The sequence below is a fragment of the Equus quagga genome, unplaced genomic scaffold, assembly GCF_021613505.1.
Source record: "Equus quagga isolate Etosha38 unplaced genomic scaffold, UCLA_HA_Equagga_1.0 203_RagTag, whole genome shotgun sequence".
Taxonomy (NCBI): Eukaryota; Metazoa; Chordata; class Mammalia; order Perissodactyla; family Equidae; genus Equus; species Equus quagga.
In genome coordinates this window covers 624,227-641,539 of record NW_025798627.1, presented here as the reverse complement: position 1 = coordinate 641,539, position 17,313 = coordinate 624,227, and the positions used below count along the sequence as shown (strand labels likewise).

The window sequence follows — 17,313 nt, the reverse complement described above, 5'->3', positions numbered from 1 at the left end:
GAAGTGTGATCTTCCATTTCAAGCATGGTCAAGCCTTAGCTTATCCCCATTTTCAAGGTCTATGCTAGTTAACAAATAAGCATGATCCTTTCATCAAATGAGACTTAATGGGGAAACCCAAAAAAAGGGGAATGAGTGACATTATTTCATACGCTGATCCTTACAAAAATTATTCTTCTGGCAAAAAGAACAGGTATCTATCTCCGTGGGGCATGCCATAAGCAGTATGTGAACAAACGGAAGGGACTCACTCGGAGCTTCAAAGGACAACTCTTTAACTAAGTTCCTCTTGTACTTTGATCTCCAGTTTCTAAATCACAGGACTCTGTACCTTGAACTGAAAGCTGACATTTACTCTGTTATGCTCCTCAATAATGACAAAAAATATGACTGATTCTTTTGTGAAAAATAGATTAATTGCACAAATTTGGGAGGTTGCTTTCTTTTTAGTACTCCAGAACGGCATTTTTCAACTCGTTATCTTTCCATACCTCATTTGATAGGATGAACTAAAGAAATTTTAAGTATCTCAAAATAAGAAGAAAATAATTCCCCTTTTCAAGATCAAACCATCATATTTTGGCCTCTTTTAAATATCATAACCAAAAATGAACATGGCCCTCTTGAGTTCATTCTACAAATATTGGAGGAGAGTCATTTTGCATCAGGTAGCATTCTCACTGTGGGGGATACCACAGCCAACGGTGTCCAGCTCTTAGCGTTTAAGCTAAGCTGTGCTCTGGTGCCAATAATCGTGCTCCCCACGCATAAATCCGCTGGCTTCTGTTCACTAGGATTGCTCGCTGGCCTCACTATCCTAACCCGGAGGGAAGGCAGGTGTCATGGCTAGTTCAGGGTGTAGGCAGGTTTTCATATTGTGACCATCATAATGGAAAATTCATAAAAATAGGGTCATTAGGTTTTTCTAGACATTAATAACATTGTTGTAATAAAGCAGCTCAGACCTCTCTCATTTTTATGTAAACAAAAAATTGCTTTACACAGGGGTGTGGGCGTCTTCTGGCTTTCATTTGTTTTCAGTGTGTTTATGTAGCTTAATTGTCTCATCAGGCACTTTCCCAACATAATTATGCTTTTTAACAAATGGTGTTTATGGCAACCCCTAACAGTGCAAAAGAAAGGATTAGTTTCATCCTCTCATTCCACATTTTGATTCCCCGCGGACAGCTAAATCACACAAAGATGGTGTTAGAAAAATCTACCTTCACAGCAAAAGCTGAAATCAGCAGCAGTACCACGCTTCTGAAGAGCAGTCAGGATTGTCAGTAAAAAGGGTTAAAGACTTCTCTCCCTCCTCTAAAAAAGTGACCCAGAGCAAGCCCCCAAAACACTGTGGCTCGGGAGAGCGCGATCCTAGATCGCCCAGCCTTTCAACAACTGCTCGATTACTTCCGGCGACAGACCAAAAACCTGCGGCCCCAGGAGGAGCTGGCAGGGCCAACCCGGAGCGCAGCAGATCGCGACGGGCCCGCCGGTCACCTGCCTCCTGCGCGCGCACCACCATTAGCACCTGTAGGGTCGCAGAGAGCCTGGGTGACGAGGGGGCAGCGCGTGCTCCGAGCTGGAAGCCGCGGCGGGGACCTCCGGGGTAGGGTGTTCCAGGGTCACATGGGCCGCCTGGTCACCCGGGAGCCCCCCCGCGGCCGCCGCACGAGGCCGGCGGGAACGGCGCCGGGGGAGGAGCCCGGGCCAGCGCGGCGCGAGCCGAGTCGCCGCGGCCCCGCCTCCCGGGACCCGGGCGCTGCGGCCCCGCCGCTCTGCGGTCCTGCCTGGGCGGCTCCGGGGCGGCGGCCGGGAAGCCCGACGCTCAGTGTAGAAGTGCCCCAACTGTGTCATCCGGGAACTCCGCGATTCTCCTGGGTACATGAATGACTTCTTAAAAGCGTATTAAAATCTAATGATGAGGTCATTACCCATTGATCAGCCACCAGCAGGGGGCTCTTTCCTCTGGTGTATACACACACACACACACACACACACACACACACACACACACACACAAGCGGCATGCACCCCTTTGGTAAATTCCCTCCTGAGAAATATTTGTGAATGTGAGCGCTTGTGAATGTGAACTGGACTCACCCCAGGACAAAAGCAATACCTGCACGTGCCCGTCAGTCAAAGTTACAACCAATATGAACCAAGCATTAAGCATTTCCCTTTTTTCTAGGCCAGCGAAACTTGAGAACACATTTCTCCTCCCTTAAGAAATGAAGACCTGCTTTTTTCTTTTTTTTTAATGTAGCAAGGATTAAATGTCACCATTTTGATCCAATTTCATTCCTGAAGTGAAATAATCACTAAATAACTACTTTGACGGAATAAATTAATTTTTAAATCTATTTTTTTATTTTCTAATTATACTTTTTAAACACAGATTTGAGGAAATTAACATTTATGTGGACATTTGGTTTCTAGCCTAATGTGGCATAAAAATAAGTAACATAATGAGTGTTAAAAAAAATCAGGTTCATGATGCTTCTCACATCATCATCATTGTGCTTAGATGTCACAACAGTATTATGTGCGATTGTGTCAGATCCAGCCTTCTCCATCTCAGAGTGTTGGCAGGTAGGAGGGTTGTTGGCAAGAGGAGGGGTGTTAACCTCAGGATCCTGGATCCATTCCAAGGCTGGTAATTACATTCTGCCAGCCAAAATTCATCCCATAATTTTAATTGGATAAATCCTTTCTGGCCGAAGCTACTGCTCTGCCTGTCAAACTGTTGCCACATTTCACCCCAGAGGTGTCTGTGTTTTACTTGCAAGAATCAGTCCCTTTGAGGTTGGCTTATCAGTTTAAATCCTCAAAGTGCTTTGGGATCCCATGGAATTAAATATATAATTAGGGTTTTTTTTTTTCTACCAAATCTGCATAGAAATGCATAAAATAGATATATACCCATGTTAATGCCTAAAAACCAACGCCCATCTAATACCGGCAGATAAATTTGAGAGCATTTTACCCAGATTGATGCCCCTAACTTTCTCTTATTTCAAGAGCTTTTATTGCCTATAGCTTTAGCTTCCAATTTCCTAAAAGTACTGCAGTGTCCAGTTTCCTTCCATGGAGGACAATGGAACTGAAGCCCCTGCATTTCACCTTTGCAAACAATCCTATGATGAGACTACTTGCTAAAATGAAAGAGTCATAATGTTACATCTAGTCTTATCGTATGGCTCCACAGAAAACAGTGTGACAGCCAGGGACTTAGGGTTCTAGCTGTAGCAACAGCCAGAACTACAGCTTTTTCCCCAGGGCTCCTAAACCTCTCCGTGAGAAGCCCTCTCCCTCACAGGGCTGCGGGGGCATCAGGTAAGGTCATATTTCTGAAGGTATCAGCACCACACCAGAGTCACTCAGCAAACCTTAGTCCTTTTCTCCACTCTCCTCCTATCAGACACAAATGGAGAGAAGGCAGGCCCAGCGTTCTCTGTGGAGGGGGCGCCATCTGCCCTCGCCTGAGCAGTGTAAGCGTGTCTTTTTGGAAAAGCCAAGGAGACAGATACCAGCAAGTCTGAGGAGAAGTTTAGCAAGAAGATGGAAAGTTCTCTTCAAGAATGGAGAGGTACCTGTGGTGATAGTTCAGCTCTACCACTTGTAATCCTGCCCGTTTCATCATTTAAAAGAGCTTATGTTACATTTACGACGTCTGTATGTCAAGCCTCTCATTTTTATTTAACTTAGCATGCTTTGGAGGGATTTTTCATTCTTTTGGGGTGAATGTGTTATTCTGACTTCATTTCTGCTGTGTCCATGTTCAGGGCATTAGTTCTCTTGCTCAATATGATTCCTGTCCAGAGATGGATAGCCCCAGAAGAGAGAACAGCTAAAGCCCCAGTGTCAGTCCTCTCAGTGACAGGTGTTTCCCAGCTCTCCCATTGGTTCCCTGTGAGACAAAGAGGACACTTTTCTGTCCCCTTCCATTTCATTTTTTGTGAGCAGGGGGACGCAGTTCCCTTGGGTGCAATCCCAATGTCAGAGCTGAGGCAGCTGAAGGGGAGGCCCAGCCTCAGGGCAGCTCCGGGGGTCTGCTGGACCCCAGCGCCCGAGCTGCTCCAGCCGGGCCAGGACCAGTGGAGCGAGCGAGGCACTTACCGCAGGTGCAAAACTTAAGTGGGTACCAAAAGCTTGGTAATACAATACTTAAAAAGTCAAAATTAATGCAGAATAAGAAATCTGTGGTGAACCAAACAGAAGTTTAAGTAAAGGCAGGATCCTAGCCTGCACTCACGGAACTGCATCCCACTCGCTTCACCCTGACCCCGCCCTGCCGCCGCTCTCCCCTGCCTGCCGGCCTGTGTCTGATGGTAGGGGCCAGGGGAAACTGCACCGCTCTGCCCTGACTGCATCCTCTCTTTGGGCCCCCAAAGCGGGCGACAAAACCAGAGATGTCAAGGGTAGAAATCTCCAGGCCAGCGGATACATATAACTTATAGTCTGTTCAAGAGTTTCCTAGACTTCCATATATAGGAGCTTGGCCAATTTATCTCAAAAGAAGGGAAACCCTTATTAGAACAAGGGAAAGAATCAACTCTACTAACCGAATACATTTCAGTTACATTTCCTGATAACGTTTCAGAATATGGTAATCAGAAAGTTTCCTGTTGTACTAGGGAATTTTGAAATAATGTTTTAAGGGACATTTTAACTAAGGCTATGAATCTGTTTCCTGTTCTCATATTCTGGCACCGGCCTGTGTTCAGGAGAACATGAGTGGAGAACGTCCCTTAGAAAGACAGAAGCCTACTTCCTTATGCAGTTGTTTCCTTTGCACATTGCACTGTCGCCGGATGTTTGCACTGTGTCAGGGTTCATTCTGCCTTCTTCCCTCCTCATGGAACAGGTTAAGATTTTATTTCTTCTTTCTTATAAATGTGGTCTGATAAATGAAGGATTAAAAAAAGTGACTTCAGTTGTAATTTTAGGACAAGTTAAGCGTGGAAGTGGTTGTAATTACTTGTATTAAATTATTTGAATCACATGATATTATGTAATATGTGTTCCATTAGTCATTTTCTAAAACAGCAAATGGGTTTCACTGCTGCCATTTTTAGTTTGGAGTGGGGAAGTTATGCTATTCATTTATTTTAAGTGAAGAAAAAGAGCTTCATGTCTGGAAAGAAGTTACAGCAACTAACAGAAATACGTCCATTGCCCATACATCTCTGCCTTAAGTCTGGGGAATGATCTCTAGCCATTTTTGTGTTATTGAAGGAGGAAAACACTGGCAAAATTTCCAGAATTAACCTTTCTTTCACCTTAATATTTGGGAAATGTCCTTCTCTTTACACAACATGGACTGGATTCTTCCTCTTTAGTTGACCGATCTCTTTATCCTGAAAGACCAGTAGGCTAGACTGGAAGCATAGTTATTAGCTTAAATTGGAATCACTTGTTATGCATCCCATTCGTTCACACTCGGAACATCTCATGTAACTAGCCAGAAGTGAAGTCTATGATCCATCCAACCCCTAATTCATTCCTTTAGATTTTCTACCTTCCATGTGATTATCCGGTTGTGTGTTCCTTTATTATGAAACCTAGGCATTGAATGGAATGAAGTGTCTCCTAGGGCCTCTCTCCAAAGCTGTTTTTTTATAGCTATTAGTTATATTGCAGATGAAAGGCAATTCCTAAATTAGACTTCAAATTTTTGCTGAATATTTGTTTTAACTTATGGGACTACATTAAGATTATTTCAAAAACTATTATGATTCACAAAATGTATCTTATTATATCCAGAAAAATGCTGGGAATGTTTAGAAACATTGTCCCCTAAGTAACAAGAATTTTTCTTGTGTTATGAGGTTTTTTCAATAAATATGTACTTAAAAATTCCAACCAGTGGGTGATAACTGCCACTCTTCTTTAAGAAAGATGACACATCTTGTGACAGTCACACTCTGTGCACTTCTAGGCACTTCTGTAATGTTGTTTAATATCCTATGTATACGCAAGTGAATGTTAACTCTTACTGACACCAAGAGGGTAACCTCCTGAATGCGCAGGAATCAGAGATCCTGAACAGAAGCATTCCTGTGATGTCTGTGTGTCCTTACTCACATGTGTGTTCAGAGGCGTCCTTTGCTTTGAAAAGGAGCCCTTTGGGAGAGAATCACTTCTCCTACTTGGATCTCAGGACTTTCAAACTGAAGGTTTGAGTGAAGCTTTTCCTGCTGAATTGTTTGTCTTTTACTGTATATCTCAGTGTTTGAAGAGATTTAAAATTTTTTAATTTTATCTTTTCATTACATTTACATAGAAAATGTCTAATTTCTTAGGAAGAAGTGGGAAAGATTGGTTTTTTGGTGCTGGTGTTTTTAATGTTTTCTTTATCCTACCTTGTGCCTCTCAGTTATTATTCAGCTCTTTTACTTGAAACTCTTTGTTTTTGGAAAAGATTTGAAAATAAAAATTAATGGCACCTCAGGTAGAAGGCACCTTAGAGATCTTCGGTGCCTTGGTTCAAACGGTGCCTGATCTGAAACAAATAGGCCACAGAGGTGGCAGCCGGGCTTGTGATGCAGCATGGGTAGGAGGTGGGCGCGGTGTGTCCCTGCAGTCCTACACTTTGCCCCACTCTTGCTTCTTCCATGGCCCCTCTCTGAACCCTAAGTCACCTTTGAAAACCAACAACTAGTTCAACCATTTTTCTGGGCCTTGAAACCCTTTTTACAATATCATACAAAGTTCTCACCTTTTGAAAATTAACCCTCTAGCTTGAAACGAGTCTATGATGCTGTCTCAAAACTCAAGCACTATGGAAAATCCACATTATTTTTTAAATTATTGGGTGGATTTTAATAATACTTTCTGTGGAGCAAATAAATATGAATGGATATTCAGATTCTGAAATGATCCATCAAAGGTTTTAATTACTACTTGAGCAAACGTGGTACAGAAACCAGAAGGATAAAAATTGGGGGGAAGCAGACAAAAAGATTGAAAAAGATGCGATCAAATAGCATAGACAATTATAGTCAGACAACAGGCAAGGATGGAATGGCTTAGTTACTTATCACTAACCAGTTCGGAAGACTAATACAGCCCTGCCCTTCCCAGTGGCTCTGTCACTTTTAACATCAGTATCTTCATTTCTCTGTTTGATGCAGTGTTCCTCATAGGACATTTCCGTATTTTATTTAGATATGGGGCCCATTTTCTTTCCTGCACCCCCCACCATTTTTTTCTTTTAACTCATATTATACCATTTGATCTATGGGCATAAATTATGAATGACAACAGAACTGGTTTGTTGCAGTGGTTTCAGCTACACATATTTTAAAGCTGAATTTAAATTACAAATACAACAATTTATAATGAAAATATATTTTGTAAATCAGAATCTAATTACATCAAATATTCACTTGACAGCTACTAATTTTACTCAAGTAAAATTCACACAATTGTTAATCTTTGGGTTTTCTTCATTTATTTAATGTAAGATATAAAAGACCTTAATCTTTTGTTTCCCTAAAACGCTAATATTTTTTAAGTAATTATTCAAATTACAAAACATATGTTATGCACCCCTATGTTCATTGCGGCATTATACACAATAGCCAAGACTTGGAAGCACCCTAGGTGCCCATCAAGGGATGAATAGATAAAGAAGATGTGGTATTTATACACAATGGAATACTACTCAGCCATAAGAAATGATGAAATCCGGCCATTTATGAAAACATGGATGGTCCCTGAGGGTATTATGCTGAGTGAAATTACTCAGAGGGAGAAAGTCAAATATCATATGATCTCACTCATAAGCAGAAGATAAAAACAACGACAAACAAACACACAGCAATGGAGACTGGATTGGTGGTTACCATAGGGGAAGGTCAGGGAGGGCAAAAGGGGTGATTAGCCTCACATGCAAAGGGATGGACTAAAATTAGTTTGTGGGTGGTGAACATGATGTAATCTACACAGAATTCAAAATATATTACGATGTACATCTGAAAGCTAAAAAAATAAAAATAAAAAATAAAAAAAATAAATAAAACATGTTAAATTACTTAGATCTAATTAGATTGTCTAAACTTATTGATAAAAGTATAAATAGTAGAGAAGTTTGAGGAAAAAATGTTTTAAAAATTTATCCTGGGGCTGGCCCCGTGGCCGAGTGGTTAAGTTCGCGCACTCCACTGCAGGCGGCCCAGTGTTTCGTTGGTTCGAATCCTGGGCGCGGACATGGCACTGCTCATCAAACCACACTGAGGCAGCGTCCCACATGCCACAACTAGAAGGACCCACAACGAAGAATATACAACTATGTACCGGGGGACTTTGGGGAGAAAAAGGAAAAAATAAAATCTGAAAAAAAAAAATCCCATTAAAAAAACAATTTATCCTGGGTGCAACCTAAAGTAGTTATTGACATAGGAATAAACCAATTGGAAGACTGTATATTCTGCAAAATAACAATCTTCTCACGTACGTCCAGCCTTGAAACAAACACCAAGTATATTAATAGGAATATATTATATTTTGTTCATTATAATGAAAGTAAATATCTGTGACAACACAATTTTTGTGTATAAAAAAGATATTTTCTTTGTAGATATTGTGAGTTTTATTGATAGTTGGAATATAAATCTAAGAATCTATTGTGTTTAATATATCTAACGGATGGACTGTAATTATAAAACATAGTTTGAAAGCTAAAAGGAAACCTGAAATGCATCTCATAAACCCTGTAAGGGTATGAAAGCCAGGCCTAAGGAGGGGAAGTGGTTGCCACATGTCTACTATCACTCTGCTGTTCTAAATTTTAAATGCCTGGCGGTTGACGTCCGAGGCCTTCCCAGTGGGGCCTGATTCTGCTTTTTTAAGGCTTTCTCCTTTCCTTTTCCCAACCCTCCTCCTCGCTCTAATCTCATTCTACAACTGTACACTGCTCACTAGACACACTTTGGACTACTGCATGTCTCTGGCTTTGCTTGTGCTTTGATCAAAATTTCATTCTGTGACCACCCTCCACCCACCCAATAAACCACCACCACCTCTGTGAAGGCTTCCTGAATTCTGTCCTCTTCTCCAGAATTCATCAGACTCTTTCCTCTGTTCCTAGAACATCTTAAACTTACCACCGAAACGCTGGTCGCAGCCTGTTACTGTTAAATTATTCCATAAGTGTCTCTCTCCCGGGTAAGATTATTGAATAGGAATAGGAAAATTCTTGTCTTTTTATCCCTAGAGCATGGTCCAGTCTTGAATCATAATTGGCACTTTGTAGAAAATTTGTTGCAGGGATGAATTAATGGACTGATGGGTGGATAAGCACATGCATAAGTGAATGAATGCATGAACTAAATAATGAATGAACAGACACACCAACAAAGGAGTGAATGAATAGGTCAAGTTTCTCAACCTTGGCACTACTCATATCTTGGGCAGGATAATTCTTTGTTGAGGGCTGTCCTGTGCATTGTAGGGTAGTTAGCAGCACCCCTGACCTCTACCCACTAGATGCCAGTAGCATCTCCCCTCTTTTCCCCAGTTGTGATAATCAAAAATATCTCCATGTAAGCCAGATTAGTTGATATAAGGAAGGCATACCTTTACTCCTAATGTTGCTTTTTAATACTTTAGCTTTTAATGCTTTTTAATATCTATTTTTTAGTTTAAACAAATTGAATAAAAAAATTTTAGAAAAATGTCTCCAGACATTGCCAAAAATCCCCCAGGGGCAAAATCGCCCCTGGTTGAGAACCATTGGAAAAGTTGGAAGCATGGCTGGATGCATCGGTTCAGGTGGAGGGCAGAGATTAGAACTCGGGTCTCTGTTTCAGTCCAGAACTCTTTCCATTATGACTTAGCCCTGCTGAGATCCAAGTTCAATTCTTAGTCCTCTCACAAAATATTTTTAAAACCTGAGATCAATAACAGAGTTAACAGAAGTATAATTTATGGGCTAAAGTATTAAAAAGCAACATTAGGAGTAAAGATATGCCTTCCTTATATCAACTAATCTGGTTTACATTGCTTTTTTTAAAAATAGCATTTCTCTGTAGTCCAAGTTATTAAATGGTACTTATTTGGCCCTGCCTAAAAATTGCTCCTAGAAGGCATACGATTTTTAAAAATTTTCTAAATGCCACTTCATAGCACCATCTTGTGGATTTTAGAGGAATTCATTGATTTCAGTATAAAATGTCTAGTTATTTCTCCAGAAAAGGAGGAAAAGAAAACAGAGAAATTATAAAAAATTAGCACATTCTTTGATTTGAAATGTTCTGCCAAGCTCTGCATTAGGGACTTAGGGAAGTTTGACTTTGACTTTGGTATTTGGCCAAGATTTCTGTTTGGCTTCAACTGCAGCCTCCTCCCCTTTGGCCTTTGGAAAGTCAAATAGCCACATACTTAAATCATCATCCTCATGTCTGTATCATATCCAGTCAGCAAAGCAGGGGCATAATGCCAATGAGGAAGGCCATTCTAATGTAATCGTTAATATTTGACTGTTCAGTTTGAATGTACAGATACAACTTGGAATTAAAACTTCCTTATGTGCTGAAAGCATTGAAGAGCAAAGTGTTGCAAAATTAGGGGAGATTGTGAAAGCTGACAGTTTCATATAGAAAACAAATAAGAATCTTAAAGTTGTTAAATTGAGAAATAGATTGACAATAATATGACTGTTCCCATACCATGATATCAAACTTTTAAAATATTATTACTGAGTTTTTTTTATTGTAAAAGTGTAATTGCAACTACATTTCACATTTTTTCTTATATCCAAGAAATTCGTTCTATGATGATATGTAGCTTCAGCCTCTGGAAATTGTTGGTAGAATACTAAGCCATTTGGCAGTCAGCATAAATCTGTATTTATACACCTCTATTCTAAATCTAAAAGGAGAATAAAATGGAAAAAAGATGTAAAGCATAAGAGATTTGAAGTTTCTTCTTGTTTTTAAAAGATGTGGAAAAGTTCCTTTTTGACTTGAAAGAAAATATTCAGCACAAACTACCAGGAGCATGGAATGCTAAGGGTGGTATGGGGAACCTCCGTGGGATTGCTGATGCGGAAAAAGCATTTCTAACAGATGTAATTAAAATCCAATTTTATAAATAAAATGTTTAATTGGTTATAGCTCTGATTTGTTTTTTCCATCCCAATACACAATCACCTTCTCTCTCTCTCTCTCTCCATGAGATAAACTTAGCATAGCTATGTACTAAAAGATTTTGTTCCTTCATCATCTCCTTTGTTCATCTCTTCAAATGAAAACACCAAGAACTGCTGGCCAGGCTCAGTCCAGGGCTGTTAGGTATCCAGGCTCCATTCTTCTCTAAGATAAGGTACCACTACTTTGGGAAACGGGAGGAGGCAAGAAAAAGAGAACTTTCCTGCAGGAACTTTCACATAATTGTTTTGACCCCAAAGTAACTATTTTATGTTACAGGACAGTGGACTACTTGGCCTGACTGTGTGGCTTAAAATAGAGTCCCAGCAGGTGGATCAGGGCAGTACAATCTAAGAACTACAAGGACAATAATTGTCATAGCATTTAGCTCTCTTTAACCCGCATTACCTCTGTAGGAAGGCAATCAATGCCATGAATAACACGTTTTTGGCTTTGAGTAGGTATAGAGATGTCCCTGATGAGTCAATATTGCATAGTGGAAAGAAATTCAGACCAGAGATCAAGAAGCCACATTTTTACTCCAGCCTGTCACGAAGTGTATAATATGGGACAAATGACTCAGGCTCTCTGCACCTCAGTTCCCATATCTGTAAACTGAGGGAGGTGGACAAGCTATTCTATGTGTCCTTTCTGGCTTAATAGGTTAAGATTCTACAAATCATCATACTGAGTAGGAGCATAGCCTAACCTTCATAGTCTCTTTCTGAGAGTGGTACCAAGGGCTGATTTGAATCGTGTAGCCCTGCAGTTCAGGGATCTAACAAGACCAACTCTAACTTCCCCTCCTAGTGATCAAAGGTAGAAGTACTATCTGTTAACTTTTTAAACTTTTATTAATACTATTTATTTTCCATATATACCACAACTCTGCAGAAAGGTTTCATTTTACTGGTAAATATTTCCTTCACATTTCAGGGGCAAGCTCCCAATTTTGCTATTCAAAACCATAATCATATATCCTTTAAACAATCTTTACTGCAGAGGGCCTGCAGAACATTTGCTCCTTGAGGTGATAAGTTTTCCACAATCAAAATAAGTTTGGGTCTCACCACCTGGTATATGACCTTCTTGGATATTCACAATGGCCACTAAACGTTAATGATTATGAAATCTATTTTTATGTTTATTTTCTGATTGTTTTTTGTTTGGGTTTAGTTTATTTTGGTCTGGTTAATCTGGTGGGATTTTGAGGGGAGAAGGAAATGACTTTATCCTTCTAAGCCTGTCATTTTAACCTGACCGGGCACAGAAGCCAGTCCTGGGAAGACGTGACGCTTCTCTGCATCTTTTCCAGCTCCTTTGTTTTTTATTATATTTAATTGTTTCTTCCTGGAAACAAATAAGAGCCTCTGAATTTTCTTCTTAATATGAGGATGGTCATTTAACAGCTAAATGAATTACGTTAGTCCAATATTTAGGCTTTCAATGATTCAGGTATCTCCTGTCTTCATTGCTGCAACTATCATTTCAGTATTTGATACGTTTAATTCAAAGATGGTTTCATTTCTGCTACCTTGGTCCAACGTGCTTTTGGTGATGAAAGTCCACGTTCAGTATTCACTGGAATCAAAAGTACTTGAATGTGAGAATGAAAAAAAAAATACACACAAAGAAAAGAATGACGTATTTACAAGAACTGAGAAAATCAGTGTCAGGTCCTGGAACCTGCTGCAATTAAGAAGTAAGAAGGGATAACATTTCTACTTAATGCTAACCTCTCAGCCTACACTAACTTCTCACCTACTAAAATAACGTATCAACTTCGTAAAACCAGAATCCTGATGTGTCTTACGTTGAACATGAGGCCATAGTTGTAGCAAAGGTGACGGGTCAGTTAATCTCAAAGTTAGGCACGGTTTTAAATTTAACCTAGAGACACACCATAGTAAACAGTGTTGGTGGCAACCAACATAATTTCTTTATTGGCATTAAACATGAAATTATATTATCAAATATTCTGATAAAAATAATCAGCCAAAATCTTTTTGGTAAATGAATCTCATACATTTCTATGTCTTTATTAATCCCATAATATGGACAAACATATTTTAGTATTTTATGGCATTTACTGATGACAAGTTTGTTTCTATTTAATAGTTAAAGAAAAGATTTTCATATTATTTTTTTCTCTTAAAGTTATCTTATACACATTCATGTTATTTTTATCTTATTTACAAATTAAGCACATTTAAATTTCTAATCTACTTTTAAATTTTAAATGAGAAATGCTTTTAAAAAAAGCAACAGGAATTAGACATCAAGTGCCCAAAATATTGAAAACATAATCCCTTTAAAAATATCCACCATCTCTCTCCTCCCTCTCCTTCTAATTCAAACTAGTTAGTTCCCTTTGAAGACGTTTTTTGCCAATGTTTCTGCAAACTATTTTTGTTTGAAAATTTCAGGGTGGAATAGTTTTTTAGATGAAGGAAACTGTATTTGCAATTACTGCTTATAAAGCAAAGAAAACCATAAAGTCCTCTTGGCATCAATTTGACTGAAGGTCAAAATTAGATTTCCTCTTCCTATAATATTTGAATTATAAACCTCTCTTCTTGTAAGTAGATTTGAGGGGTCAGCTGGCAGCTGCAATATATCGTATGAATGCTAAAGTTAAGGTACAATTTGAAGTAAACAGCTCGCTTAATTTTGACCTTGTTCTGTTACAGTAATGATTTGTTAGTCTTAGTATTGATGTCATTGTGTGTTTTCTTAACTCAGTAACAAGATTGGCTTTTCATTTCAAATGAACACTACTAAAGATTGAAATCACTTATTTTCATGGCAGGCTGTGTGGTGATGATGGTAACAGTTGCAAAGAAAGGTGCTGGGTTCTATTACGCAACAGAATTAGGTGCTATGAGAAAATGGAAAAGGTACTTGTGGAGAGATCATTCCTGCCCTCTAGGACCCTGTAACAGACAGCTAGTTTTTCTGAGCTTTCGTGCCAAACATTTGCAAATCAATCTTAGTGAAAATATCCTTTGAATAGGAAAGTATGGGGATTGGGCTAGAAAAATCACCTCGTTTTTTCTCATCAACTCTTACTTAGATGCATCACGTCACTTATGATGGTGCCTAAAGATAAACTGAGAATTCAAACTCATTTTACCTTAATTCCTCAACATATATTAGACTGTTTATTTATGCAGTCACAAATCACTCAGCTGAAAAAGACCTGAAAAAGTCCTCTGAAGAGACAGGGAAATACACGTGTCCCTTGTGAAGGAATTAGACTTTAAGAGAAATGGAAAATCACTAAAGGGTTTGCTATGGTCTGGACATTTGTATCGCCCTAAAATTCCTAAGTTGCAAAGCTAATGCCCAGGGTGATGGTATTGAGAGGTGGGGCCTGTGGGAGGTGATTAGGTCATGAGGGTGGAACCTCATGAATGGGATTAGTGCCTTTATAAAAGAGACCCCAAGTGCCCTTATAAAAAGATACAGAGAGACGTCTGCAGTCTGCAACCTGGAAGAAGGCCTTCATCAGAACCTAAACATGCTGACACTCTGATCTCAGACTTCAAGCCTCTGGAACTGTAAGAAATAAATTTCTGTTGTTTATAAGATACCCAGTCTATGGTATTTTGTTATAGCAGCCTGAATGGACTAAGACAGGGTTGTTAGGCCAGAACCTAAGATTAATTTTATTTGATAAATACATCTGGCTCATGGTCAAGCAATGAGAATCACATAAAAGCACTATAAAGTAGTAAATTCCAGCCCCTGATGAGAGGGCCACACTCATGTCTTTTCTTGCAGATGGTCAGCAGCAGGTGGGTGTTCAAGGTTACCTTTGTTATTTGGTTACCTTTCCAATAATCTCCTTGACTTCCTCGGTCCTCATCCAAGTGAGTGTGAAGATGTGCTCAGGACGCCTTGGGCTTTGGGTAAAGGTAAGTCTATGCATAGCTCCTTACCTCTTCCCCAAGATTACTAAAAGCCTGTTATCAGTGATATGGTAATGATTTCTAGCATAATTTGTTGCGTCTAGAGTTAAAAGTAATTTTTTTGTCATAAAGACAAATCTTCTTTAAAATTTTATCTACATATTACAAGAAGGGCTTTCTAGGATTAGACTATATCTACATATCAGGTGGTATAAATATTTATTATGCCAAGCTCTTAAGTGGAGAGTTGTGTGTTTCTGGGTTTTATAGAAAATTTCAAATGTAAAAGTAGAAGAAAGTATAATGGATCCCATGCACCTAGTTTCAACAATTATCAACATGTAGCCAATGTTTATTTCATCTATACCTCACCTAGTTTTCCTGTTCTCTCCACCCTACCCCTCAATGTGTGATTTTAAAGGAAAGCCCAGCTATCATATTTCATCCATAAATTTAAGAGGAGGTTTTTGATGTCAACAAATCACTTGACTTTCTATGACTTACATCTGCTTTGGAAAAGTTCAGGTTATCCAAGTGGCCATTTGACCTCAAGAATCCCTGATCCCAGCCATGATTCTCTTCTCTCAAATATCTTCATTGTGTATACTTCCTATACCACTCACTGATCAATGGGATTACCTTCAGTGTACCCATGCTTATTAATGTTAATTTGGCAACTTGATTTAAAAGATATCTAAAGGAATCACTAGTCATTCATTCACTCATTCACTCATTTATTCATTCAATAAATATTTGTTGTTCTAGACACTGGATGTACAGTGTTGAGCAAATTAGACAAAGAACCTACTCTCTGAGCTTGTTTTCTAGAGTTTTGATAAAGAGGCAACCACTACTTGGAAGACTACCTCTTCATACAGGCATTGATGTTCCTGATTTTACTTTATTTTCTCTCTGGAAAACTCTTTACACCCTCATAAAAAGGCCACCACGCTTCTTACAGAAGGGTTAACAAGTTTTACGTGTCTGTTGCCGCTCCGCTCCCCCAATGCCCGCAGACTGCTCTAGGAAGGTCTGGAAAAAACATGAGTGACAACATTTTCATCTCAAAATAAAGTATTAATAGAAAAACAGATTGACCTGTGTCCAAAAATCATGGTTTTGAGAATGAAATTTCTAAATAATCACATGATAGCATTCAGAAAATACGTGTGTTTCTACATAAAACTACAGTATAATTTAGTAACTATGATGTATTATATTAAAATGATTTATTACACAAACATTAGTTTCCTTATACATCAATCTCTAATTTTAAAAAACTGATGTTTAGGGCTATAAAAGTTATTATTTTTTGCAAAACTGAATACAATCAAATTCAAATTCCTTTAGGAAGCCATCTGTAGTACTTTGAGTTTTTGCTTTTCCAAAATTGACTTTCTCTCTTGACAGGTACTTGATAGAGAAAAACTTAATATTTAAGCACACAGTTTATACCTGTCATGAAAAAAAGTAAAACAATAAGCAGTCACATAAAAGTTTTCTCCCTTTTTTAAATTTAAATTTAAACTGATTTTAGCTGTTTATTTTTATTTCCTTAATCAAAAAAATTAAATTGTAATATGCTATAATATAAGGCATTTTCTGCCATTGCTTCTTTGGAGATTGAGAATAGAAACGGTTTCTAATTTTAAAGATTGAAAAGATTTAATAACTGGATGAATTATATTTTAAAATCCCCATTAATTTATTTTCAAATGAGGAAAACCCACAACTTTGAGAAACTGATTATTATGGGGAAAAAAAGGCCTTGATTTGTAATTGTACCCAAATATGAAAGCCTACATTTTGTAAGCATAAAGATTACATTCTCTTCAAAAGATTTGCAAATTCTCCTAGGCACATAACTTAGAGAATGAGAAGATTGTAATTTAAAAAATTACAGATTTCATTGTTTTTTGATGTGTGAAACCTATAAACAAATATCAAGAGATTGTATTGCAAGACCGAAAATCCCTTGTTTAGTTTTGTAAGGGACAGTGCCCTATGTGGCTTACAACCCTGACTTAAAAGAAAAATGCAGAGTAATGCAAAAGACACTCTAATCACTGCATCTAATTACAAAGAAGAATAACTCAGTCAAAAATGTAAGTATCCTTGGGTAGGCGTGTGGTCTGGCGGTCAGAGCATGGGATTTCAAGTCAGTAGTCTAAATTTCTATTTTAAACACCACTTCTAAATTTCCCCATGACTTTGGGCATGACATTAACTTTATTTTTAAATGTGAATTT

At 38.6% G+C, this 17,313-nt stretch overlaps 1 protein-coding gene across 2 annotated transcripts in view; it reads right to left on the bottom strand.

Moving 5' to 3' along the window:
* The window catches only part of LOC124233459 (glutamate formimidoyltransferase-like), a 37,082-nt gene extending 35,440 nt beyond the window's left edge, over positions 1-1,642 (bottom strand). The window contains exon 1 of one of the 2 annotated variants that reach the window (XM_046650557.1): positions 1,224-1,642. The gene's annotated coding sequence lies outside the window, so the exon portion shown is untranslated. The remainder of the gene's footprint in view (positions 1-1,223) is intronic. The other variant, XM_046650559.1, reaches the window with a different exon arrangement.
* Positions 1,643-17,313: the final 15,671 nt, after the last annotated feature.